Here is a 12,286-nt window from a genome sequence, read left to right on the forward strand (position 1 = left end):
TAACTTTTATTACTTCTCTCTGCTTTTGGTGTGTTTACAATCGAGAGAATGCATTCCTTTTATAGGCAAAAGAGCCCTGGGCTCAAAGTATTCTACAAGAGCAATTGATTCTCCTCCACATCTTTCCAAACATGGTCACCAAGTATAAACTTCAGCCAAGTATTATTATATAGGCACATGTCTATACTGATGTGATGAACCCACAATCTCTCCCTTAATTTTGATTTTTCTTTTTTATTCCAAGTCTTAATCTCAATCTCTGAAAATCTTCAAACTTGAGAAGCTTTGTAAAGATATCAGCAACTTGATCATAAGACTTCACATATTTGAGCTTGACTTCCTTCTTGGCAATACATTCTCTGATAAAGTGATACCTTGTATCTATATGCTTGCTTCGATCATGATGCATTGGATTCTTCATGAGTGCTTGTGCAAATTTGTTGTCAATACAAATTTCCGTAGCTTCAATCTGTTGTAAATTGAGCTCCTTTAATAATCTTCTCAGCCAAATAGCATGACATGTACATGATGTTGATGCTATATATTCAGCTTCACAAGTCGAGAGAGTAACAATTGATTGTTTCTTTGAACTCCAGGAAATCACCCAAGAAAAACACAAAACCAGTTGTGTTTTTTTCTATCATCAATATCTCCTCCATAATCACTATCACAAAATTTTACAAGGTTGAAATCACTAGAAGAGTAATATAGCCCAAAATCAATCGTACCTTAGGTAACGAAGAATTCTTCTAGCGACTTTCAAGAGAGTGGAGTTAGGAGCTTCCATGAAGCGACTTACTACTCCAACTACAAATAGTATATCTGGCTTGGTACAAGTCAAGTAACTCAAACTTCCCACAAGACTTTTGAAAAATGTGGGATCCACTTTTTCTCCTTCATCAAACTTGGACAATTTGTCCCACTTTCCATTGGCGTGTTCACGGGGTTGCAATCGAGCATGTTGAACTTCTTCAATATCTCTTTTGTATAGCTTTCTTGAGAGATAAAAATTTTATCATCCATCCGCTTCACTTTTAGGCCCAAGTAGTATAACATGAGCCTTACATCCATCATCTCGAACTCACGGGACATATCTTTCTTAAAAGCTTCAAACAAACTTGGGTTATTACACGTGAAAATAAGATCATCAATCTAGAGACAAACAAGCAAGATATCTCCATTAGTATGAACATTAAGGTAAAGAGCATATTCATGGAGACAACGAGTAAACCCATTGTCTTAAAAATAATTGTCGATGCAACTATTCCATGCCCGTGGGGCTTGCTTCAATCCATATAAAGCTATCTTCAACCGAAACACTTTATCTTCATGGTTTTTGACCACAAATTTCAGTGGCTGTTTAACATAGGCTTTTTCTTCAAGATAGCCATTCAAGAAGGCTGACTTGACGTCTAGTTGATGGATCTTCCACTTCATTTGCGCCGCCAAAGAGATCAACAAACGAATTATCTCCATGCGGGCAACAGGTTCATAGACTTCTTCATAGTCAATGCCTTGCCTTTGCTTGTATCCTTTAGCAATAAGTCGTGCTTTGTATCTCTCTACTTCTCCATCAGCATTTTTCTTTGTCTTGTATATCCATTTCACTCCAATTGCTTGTTATCCCTTGGGAAGAATTGTTAACTTCCAAGTGTTGTTTCTCTCTATTGACTAGATCTCCTCCTTCATGGCTTGTCTCCACCTTTTGTCTGTAACAACTTCATCAAAGTTCATTGGTTCACTATCAGCAAAGAGACAACATAAAAAATCAAAATTAATAACTTCTTTTTTGTCCTCATAGAGCTCTTGAATACTCCTCATCCTTTGCGGCTGTTCATTTGAACTTTCTTGAGAAGAAGGAAATGCAATATTGGTTGGAGAAGGAGGTGGAGTTGTATCTTGCACAGGTTCCATAGTCTCTGGTTCTTCTTCATCACCAAAGTATGGAATAAAATCATATGAAGTTTCTTCCTGAGCTTTCCAATTCCATGCCAATTCTTCATCAAATTCAACATCGCGACTTACCACCACTTTGCTGCTTCTTGGGTTGCATAACTTGTAGCCTTTTGAACTCGTATCATAGCCAACAAACACATGCTTGACACTTCGATCGTCAAGCTTCGCTCTCCCTTGCTATGACACATGAGCATAGGCTGTGCTCCCAAAGATTCTCAAGTTCTTAACACTTGGCTTTATTCCACTCCATGCTTATTGAGGGGTTTGATTTCTAACATTTCTTGTTTGAGACATGTTGTTCAAATAAACTGTACAAGAAACAGCTTCGGCCCAAAATTCTTTGGGTATACTTTTAGCTTTTAACATACATCTAGCCATATTAAGAATCGTTCGATTCTTTCTTCCTGCAACTCCATTTTGTTGGGATGAATAAGGTACCGTTAGAGGGCGACGAATTCCATGAGACTGACAAAAGTCATTAAATTCTTTTGAAGTAAATTCGTCTCCTCTATCAGACCTTAAAGCTTTTATTTCATAACCACTTTCTTTCTCCACAAGTACTTTGAAATTTTTATAAGCAGCAAAAGCTTTAGATTTTTGGTTTAAGAAATAAACCCAAGTCTTTCTACTAAAGTCATCAATGAAGAGAAGAAAGTATTTACTTTTACCAAAGGAATGTGGATTGATTAGCCCACACACATCAGTGTAAACAAGTTGGAGTGGCATGGTTGCTCTTGACATGGACTTCGAAAAACTCCTCCTTGCATATTTTTTAAGAAGACAAGCTTCACACAATTGATTGGGATTGTTGATTGATGGTATCACATGCACTATATTTTTTTCTCCCATTGATTTGAGCGCTTCAAAATTCAAGTTCCCAAATCGCATGTCTCAATACCATGATTTATTTTGCACATTAGCCTTCAAACATTTTGCATCAATTGTCTTAAGATTCAGAGAAAATAATCTACTCTTTGCCATATGCACTTTAGCAATTAGAATTCCACTTATATCTCTAAGCCAAAGATGCATATTTTTCATGTGAATATCATATCCCTTTTCAAGAAGTTGTCCCAAACTCAAAATATTACTTTTTAATTTTGGTACATAATAATCATCTTGAATTAACTTATGGTCACCATATTTACAGGAGATCAGAATCGTACATATTCCTTCTATTTGAATCTTTGAAGTATCTCTAAAGGACACATTACCTCTCACCGTCTTATTGATCTCCACAAACTTCTCTTTGCATCCACACATATGATTGCTTGCTCCATTGTTCAAATATCACGAGCTACAATCATACCTATCTTCTTCCTTCAGTGCTAACAACAATGCCGACTCATCTTCTTCTTTCTTGTTCTTGTCACGACCCAAAATTCCACTAGTCATGATGGCACCTAACCCAAACGGTTAGGTAAGCCAATTTTAAACTATCCAATTCCAATAAAATTAATTAAAAGAAAATATCTAAATCCAATACATCTCCCCAAGAACTGGTAGTACAAATCATGAGTTTTTAAGAATAGAGTATACAAAGCGAAAATGAGATAAATACATAGTTTGTTTGAATAATATATAAACAGAGCTTTTATAAATCTAAGGCTACCCTGAACAAGAGGCAGCTACAACAGGAACGCAGGTATATCTTCAGATCCCGCAACCATCGAGCATAGCAACAACAACAGCAAACATCTGCACGCAATGTGCAGAAGTGAAGTATCAGTACAACCGACTCCATGTACTGAGTAAGTAACAAACCTAGCTGTAGGTTGAAAGTAGTGACGAGCTTCCACCAAGGTCGGGTCCAAAATCAATAGTCCACAACAATCCATAACAACATAAAGCAAATAATACCAGAAGTAACTCAGGGATAAAATACTCAGCCAAATAATGATTTCAAAAATGGTAGTTCTTTCTTTCAAATACATCAGTGAAAACCCAAATCGTTTGCCGAAGTTGCTAATAATATAAATAGTTTGAAAACAATAAATTTCTCCAAAAACAATCTTTTCAATAATAAATAATATGTTTCATTTTCCTTCCGGATAACCCGTGTAGAACAAATGCATCACTATGCCCATCTGTCAAAATGTGTGAGAAATCATGAATGATGTGATGTTGTACAGCATGAGGAAAGAAAAAAAAAATACATCTCTATGCATGTATGTCATGTGTGTATGCCAATGCGATGCAATTCAGTGATAAAATCATAAACAGCCCCTCGGGCAGAACATCACTCATATACAGCCCCTCGGGAAAACCTCACAGTTACTCGTGCCACTCGGACATACCTCACAATCACTCTTGCCACTCGGCATACCTCACAATCACTCTTTCCACTCGGGCATACCTCACAATCACTCATGCCTCACAGTCACTCAGCACTCGGCACTCGGCACTTGCACTCAGTAGGTACCTACGCTCACTGGGGGTGTGTACAGACTCTGGAGGGGCTTCTTCAGCCCAAGCGCTATAATCTGCACGGACAACTCACGTGCTATAATAATAAAGTATGTTGGATGCGAGCAGCCCCGATCCATACTCATCCTCACAATCAGGCCATCGGCCGATCTCAAACATGTTGCGGTGTGCAGTCCGATCCCATAAATATGCAACATGCTGCGGCGTGCAGCCCGATCTCATAAATATCCTCACAAATCAGGCCTTCGGCCTCACTCAGTCATAAAACTCTCAAGCCACTCGGGCATTTCAGTAAAAACAGGGCATTCGGCCCAAAACATTTATATGCATCAAAATAGAGTCATAAAACTGAGTTATGATATGCAATGAAATGAATATGACTGAGTATGAATTTTCAATTTAAAAAATAATTCACAGCAATATGACCTCTGTGGGTCCCAATAATACTGGCACATAGCCTCAATCATAATTTTTAATATGCTTTTCAGCTTAATTTCTCTAACTCATAAAACGCATGGAAAATGCCAAGATCATTTAACTACAAAATTCTACAGAAACAATTATGTCACAATTTCTATAGTGCGCGCCCACACGCCCATCACCTAGTATGTGCGTCAGCTCCCAACAATTCACGAAATACATATATTCAGGGTTCATACCCTCAACTCCAAGATTAGAAGAGTTACTTACCTCGAACAAGCCAAATCCAATGTCGAGCAAGCTAAGCAATGCTCCAAATCTTCCATTCTGCGCGTATCAACTTCCAAACGGCTCGAATCTAGTCACACTAATTTGACTCAGTCCACACAATTTATAAGAATTAATTCTATATCAAAATGCTAATATTTTCAATAAAATCCGAAAATACGCCCCAAAAATTACCTGTGGGGCCCACGTCTCGAAATTCTACGAAACTCACAAAATACGACACCCCATCAATTACAAGTTCAACCATACTAATTTCACTCAAATCCGACTCCAAATCGGTATTCAAACTTGAAAAAATCATTTTGTGATATTATAGAAATTTCCTTCTATTTCTCTTGAAGATTCAATAATCTTACATAAAAAATGAAGATTAATTCATGGAATATAATCACAAGGGAGTTAAGAACACTTACCCCAAGTTGTGTGAAAAATTTCCTCTTCAAAATCGCCCAAACCGAGCTCCAAAATGTCCAAAATGAGAAAAAATCTCGGAACCCTCGTTTTAAGCACTGCCTAGGTATTTCCGCACCTGCGGTGCCTGGGTCTCGCACCTGCGCATCCGCTTTTGCGGACAAAAATGCGCGCCTGCGGAAACAGCCAGCCTTTCAAAACCTCGCATCTGCGGCCCTTTTCTCGCATCTGCGGGCTCGCAGATGCGCATTCCCCTTCGCACCTGCGGTCGCCTCACGCCAGCCCCAGTCCGCATCTGTGCCAACACTTTCGCACATGCGGCCTCGCAAATGCGGCAAATTCCTCGCACCTGCTAGCACTGCCCAGTTCCACACTTGGCCGCTTCTGCAGCTTATTTCACGCACATGCGGCTTCGCACCTGCGATCAAAATCTTCGCAGGTGCGATCACACCAGTAGGCAGCAGTTCTAGCATTTCCTTAAGTCCAAATTTGATCTGTTAACCGTCTCAAACTCACCCGGGGCCCCCGGGACCTCAACCAAGCGTATCAACAAGTCCCATAACATAACACAGACCTATTCAAGGCCTCAAATCACACCTAACAACATCGAAATGACGAATTACTCCTCAATTCAAAATCAACGAACTTTGAACTTTTAAATTCTACATCTTGTGCCGAAACACATCAAATCAATCCGGAATGACTTTAAATTTTGCCCACATTTTACATTACGGACCTATTCCAATTTTCAGAATCGGATTCCGACCTCGACATCAAAAAGTCACCCCCCGGTCAAACTTCCCTAAAATTTATCTTTTGGCATTTCAAGCCTAATTCCACTACGGACCTCCAAATAATATTCCGGACACGCTCTTAATTCCAAAATCACCATACGGAGCTATTGGAATTATCAAAATTTGAATCCGAGGTCGTTTACACATAAGTCCGCATCCGGTCACTATTTTAACTTAAGCTTTAAACCTTGGAACTAAGTGTTCCAATTCCTTCAAAAACCTCACTAGAACCGAAGAAATTGCCCCGGCAATTTACACAACAACTGTAAAGTACAATTTGAGCAGTAAATGGGGAAACGAGATTGTAATACTCAAAACGTTCGGTCGGGTCGTTACATTCTCTCCCACTTAAACATATGTTCATCCTCGAACGTGCCAAGAGTTGTTTTCAAGCCATCAAATCACTGTTCCATCTTACCACACACGTACCCGGGGGTGAACCCACATCACCCTATCCCATATAAGGCTTGACTACATAATGCAACTGAAAATCATTAATTTAACCTTACCCCATAAACCTTGGAGTTTAATTTCCAACCTTTAAAATTTCTTTCAAGACACAAATCTTACATTTACATACCGTATAAGTCCGAACAAGTTGCATCGAGCTATAACTATAACTACAGATATAATCAACCAACATATTACAGAACTCGCATGCTCGTAGCACCATTCCTAATCGCAGTGACTACTCCAAAACCAACCACATACTAGTATTAAACCCATATCGAACCTCATCCCAAAACCTTCATACACTGTTGATAATAAAAGAAACACACAGAATATCGTAACCCCTTATCATACCAACAAGTCATGAAGATCTCTCGCCCCAATCGGAACCATAATCACTTTCTGAGCCGACTTTCAATATTATACTCCCGAATATACCGAAATTAAACCTGATAGTACCCATTCTAGGTCCAATGACCTTATATTACTAAACATAACTGTTCCACAGACATACCGCACCAATATAACTCGGAGCCACAACCCGTGCCATCCGTGCACCAATACGCACCATTCAAATGTACCCAGTCATGGAAAATGACTCAAATGAGAGAACCGCCCTACCAGATTAACAAGTATCGCCACAACGAAATGCTGAAAATTCATCATACACCGTAGAACCATCACCCGATTCTAACACGAGGTTCATATTATATACTCCGAGCCACCCTGCTCTAAATTAATAACGACGAATAGGCAAATGATAAAAATACCACACAAAACCTGAAAGGACATAACCATTACGCTATCGATCATGCAATACCCAAATACTCATCACACTCAAATTTCGCTATAAAGTTCAAATAGAACCGCACCATCTGTGCACATAACCAATGAATCACAACTCTTCGTAGCATAAAGGAGTAACTCACAGATCATTGAGAACACAAATAAGTTCAACATCGATTGAATGACACATCCCTCAATAATAGCAGTATGGAGCCAACCATTCCGGCTCGGTGTTGAATACACATCTTAATTGGGCCTACCTATGGACTCCCAAATCAACTCGGGTTACCCACAAATAGATAAAAATCCTTCCAAAAATCCATAATGACTGAATCATAACATATTTCATCATTCGGCTAGCTCCGACCACAACTTCACAGTCCACAACCATGAAATAATAAGCTCCTGGGAACTCCCAATCTCCAAATCTATAGAACACGCGAATCATCATATTTGATTCCATCTCCAACGCCCGAGTGCCTAACACCTCTCTTATACACGATCATCCCACGAGAAATACTTTAAAAGTTCTTCCGTGCCACTTGCCAAAATTTGAATATCAGCAGTCTATCAACCATGTGAGTACCGCAATACTAATTTATACATCCATAAGTCAAAATACAGTGCGCCTTCTGAAGTCCGACCCTTTCTCATACAACACCAAGTAGTAATAGTATTCATCTAGTTATTTGAAACCGTCCATGTTGTCCAACATTCGTTACCTTCTCTTCAAGACTGTTCTACCAAGAATCTTATTATCAACTTTGAGTCACCAAAAATTTACATACCATTTTAGTTAGAAACTTTCTCTTGCTTCTTTCCAGGAGGAAATCACAATACACAACACGTTGTCCACACCGGTAGAAACCCTCAAGAATACTTTGAAATCCATTTGCACATAATCAATCCCTTAAAACTAAATTCCTCTAACTCGACCAAGTCACGCAGGTCGCCAAGTCCAGGTGTATTGTGTCACGACCCAAAAATCCCACCACAGGCGTCGCGATGGCACCTAGTCTCTAAGACTAGGTAAGCCGATTTCAATTATATTTTTTTGGAGCCATTATTTTTTAATTAAATAAGTAACCAAAACTAACAGCGGAACAAATATGAATGTACAACCTCCCAAGACTGGTAGTACTAAGTCACGAACTCTAACTGAATACATGGAATGATCACGAGGACCGAATATATAATACTGTTTGATTAAAAATTAACAGTACAATGAAATGAAAAGACTCCAAGAGACTGGGACAACCAAACAGCTCTAACTTGAATCCTTACGATCTCGCTTTAACTCTTCTCAAGTCCAATAACTCCAATACCTGGCTCTGCACAAAAATGTGCAGAAGTGTAGTATGAGTACACCACGGTCGGTACCCAGTAAATATCAAGACTAACCTCAGTGGAGTAGAGACGAGGTACAGTCAAGACACTCACTAGTCTAATAGCATGTGCAATATAATATACAAAATAATAGGAAGCAGATAACAATAAGGGCAACATAAAACAACCAGTAATATGCACAGCAGAAAACAAGAATACCATTAATATCACTCACCAATTAATAAATATAATTACACACAATAAATCAAATCCTTCAAATAAATTTCTTTCACATATAATTCTTTCAAATAACTCTCTTTCAAATATAATTTTCTCAAATAATTACTTTTCAAATATAATTCTTTCATATAATACCTTCTACATAAAAATTCTTTCAAATAAATATTTTAAATATAATTCTTTCAATTAAAAAGTCACCATGTGACACCTCGTTTCAAAATCATAAAAATACCGGCCTCGACCTATTTCCATATTTTTCGTAAATACGGGTCTCAACACATTTTTCATATTTCCACGGCACCTCGTGCCCATAATTAAATCATCATATTTCTCCGGCACATCGTGCCCTCATTTCATATCATAACTGCACGGACAATTCACGTACCAAATATCATTATCATTTAATCACAGCATCTCGTGCCCACAATTCATATCACAACTGCACGAACCATTCACGTGCCAAATATCATTATCATTTAATCACAACATCTCGTGCCCACAATTCATATCACAACTGCACGGACAATTCACGTGCCAATATCCTCATTATTTACTCACGGCACCTCGTGCCCACATTTTATTTTATAATCCGCCTGGCAATATCCACAAACTCTCAATTTCAACATAAATCAGATTGTCATCAATTTACAACAACAAGAAAAATTGCACAAAGTATAAAAATAAACACAAGAATATCACAACATCACATGAAAATCATCAACCCCACAACTCCACATCATCACATATCGTCCCTGACAATAGCCACCCTTATCGCTCCTATTGCCACCCTTATCGCTCCGCCCAGACAATATCAATAGCCACCCTTATCGCTCATATTGCCACCTTTATCGCTCCGCCCAAATAATATTCCAACAAACACAACCACAATGAAATGTCACCCTTATACCCACATAATATCAACGGTGAAATGCCACCCTTATATCTTCAAAATAATAATTAACACAACATAACAATTTACACGGAAAATTATCACGGTAACATAACAAAATCAATTCACATCACAATTTTCCCAATGGCTACAACCAAAATTCCAACGATACAACCAAGTCAATCAATTTCATAATAAATAATCGAAGGCTCCACACAATGTGTACAATACCCAAAAATAATCAACAGAGATAGAAATTACACAACATAAAGTAAAGTCTTTATTAACTCCAAATTTTCGATAATTATATAAATACCTCTTCTTAAGTTCATTTAATTAATTATTTGCATAGGAAAAAATCCAAAATAAAATTAAATTCCAATAATTATCAAACCAGCAAATTCACAGAATTTCATAAATAATCAAATAACAATCACATCAACTTGTCATATAAAAACAGAGTCAACAACAAGGATTTAGGCACGATAAATAGATGATTAAATATATGCCAACAATTATCCAATTTACTACATAATATACTCAAGACTTTAACTCAATAAAATTTGCACATATAAACCAAATACGTACTCGTCACCTCGCGTACATGATTTTAAATTACATAAATTGCACATAAGTCTCAATGCCTAAGGGAAAATTCCCCCACTCGAGGTTAAGCAAGACACTTACATTTTTGAAGTTAGGTCGATATTCGAAAATAGCTTTCTCACGTGAATTGACCTCCGGATGGCTCCAAACTTTTTTGAGCCTTCCTTACATTACTACGAGGTTCCGAAAATCCTAGAAACTTCAATCTATTTATAAACATAACAAAAGTGAACCATAATTAGGAAGATTTTCATGGTTTCAGCTCATTTGAGCATTTTATCAAACACTAGGTGTGCAAATTTGGTTACAAGGTTTTTCTACAAGATTTTCTTCATTCCACAACCCAATCTTTACTTATTTGATCTCAACAATCTTTCTACAAACCTTATTGGTACGAGCATGTATACATAATACTTTTACACCCAAGAATCATACTCCCAATCACCAATCCTTTACCCCAAACTCCAAATTGAAGACTAGGGGTTGAATATCAACTCTTTGATGAAGATCTTGTGATTATCTTCCTTGATTCTTGAAGATTGGATGATTAGAATATTAGGTTCCCTCCTTATCTCTCTAAAATTCTCTTACCTCTCTCTAAAACCCTCAGAAAAATACCCCAAAATAAACCCTAAAGCCTATTTATCAAAATGCGGTCGGGTTATGAAAATAGAAAAATTAACCCTCCGAAAGCAAGTCTGTGGTCGCATAATGGAACGCAGAATGGGTATGCGGGCCGCAAAATTGATAGCAAAATCAGTGCCCAGAATTGGGCTCTTCTGGTCCATTCTCCGACCAGTTTGCGGTCGCAGAAGCAGTTTTGCGATCGCATAATTGGTCGCAGAATTGCATTTTCCAGCATTTGGTAATTAGGTCATAACTTCTTATACGAATGTCCAAATGAAGAACGGTTTGAAGAGTTGGAAACTAGACACATAGACCTTTCTTTTGATAGTTAACACACCATATAACCCTTCATATCAAGAGAGGTATGCTCGTTTGAAGTTAGATCTTGTGCGAACTCACTTGAAACTTTAGACTATTATGAAATTTCCAACTTCAACATTCGATGCCGAAACCTATCGAATCAAGTCAGATTGACCTCAAATTTTGCACACAAGTCATAAGTGACATAACAAACCTATTCAAATTTCCAGAATCGTATTCCGACCTCGTTATCAAAAATTCAATCTTCGATCGAACTTTTCGAAAATCGTCTATTTTCCAACTTTCGCCAAAATACATCGAATTATCCTATGGACTTCCAAATCCAAATCCGAACACGCGCCTAAGTTCGAAATCACCATACGAAACTATTGACATCATCAAAATTCTATTCCGAGGTCGTTTGTTCAAAAGTCAACTCTTTGGTCAACTCTTTCCATTTAAACTTCAAAATGAGAATTTCTCTTTCAATTAAATTCTAAATCTTCCGAAAATCAAACTCGACCACACCCGCGGGTCATAATACATATTATGAAGTTGTCCGGGACCTTAAGTCGTTGAACGGGGTATTAATTCTTAAAATGACAAGTCGGGTCATTACATATTGCCACAAAGCACCTGTAGAAAATCCCCACATCATAAGCACCCAAAGAACCGATCATATCCATTACTATACTGATCCAACCTACTACCCAGTTGTCCTATTTTCTCTGAGTCCCTTCCGAATTTGTCTTCAGATTGATACTTC

This window comes from Nicotiana tabacum, chromosome 4 (genome assembly GCF_000715075.1).
Source record: "Nicotiana tabacum cultivar K326 chromosome 4, ASM71507v2, whole genome shotgun sequence".
Taxonomy (NCBI): Eukaryota; Viridiplantae; Streptophyta; class Magnoliopsida; order Solanales; family Solanaceae; genus Nicotiana; species Nicotiana tabacum.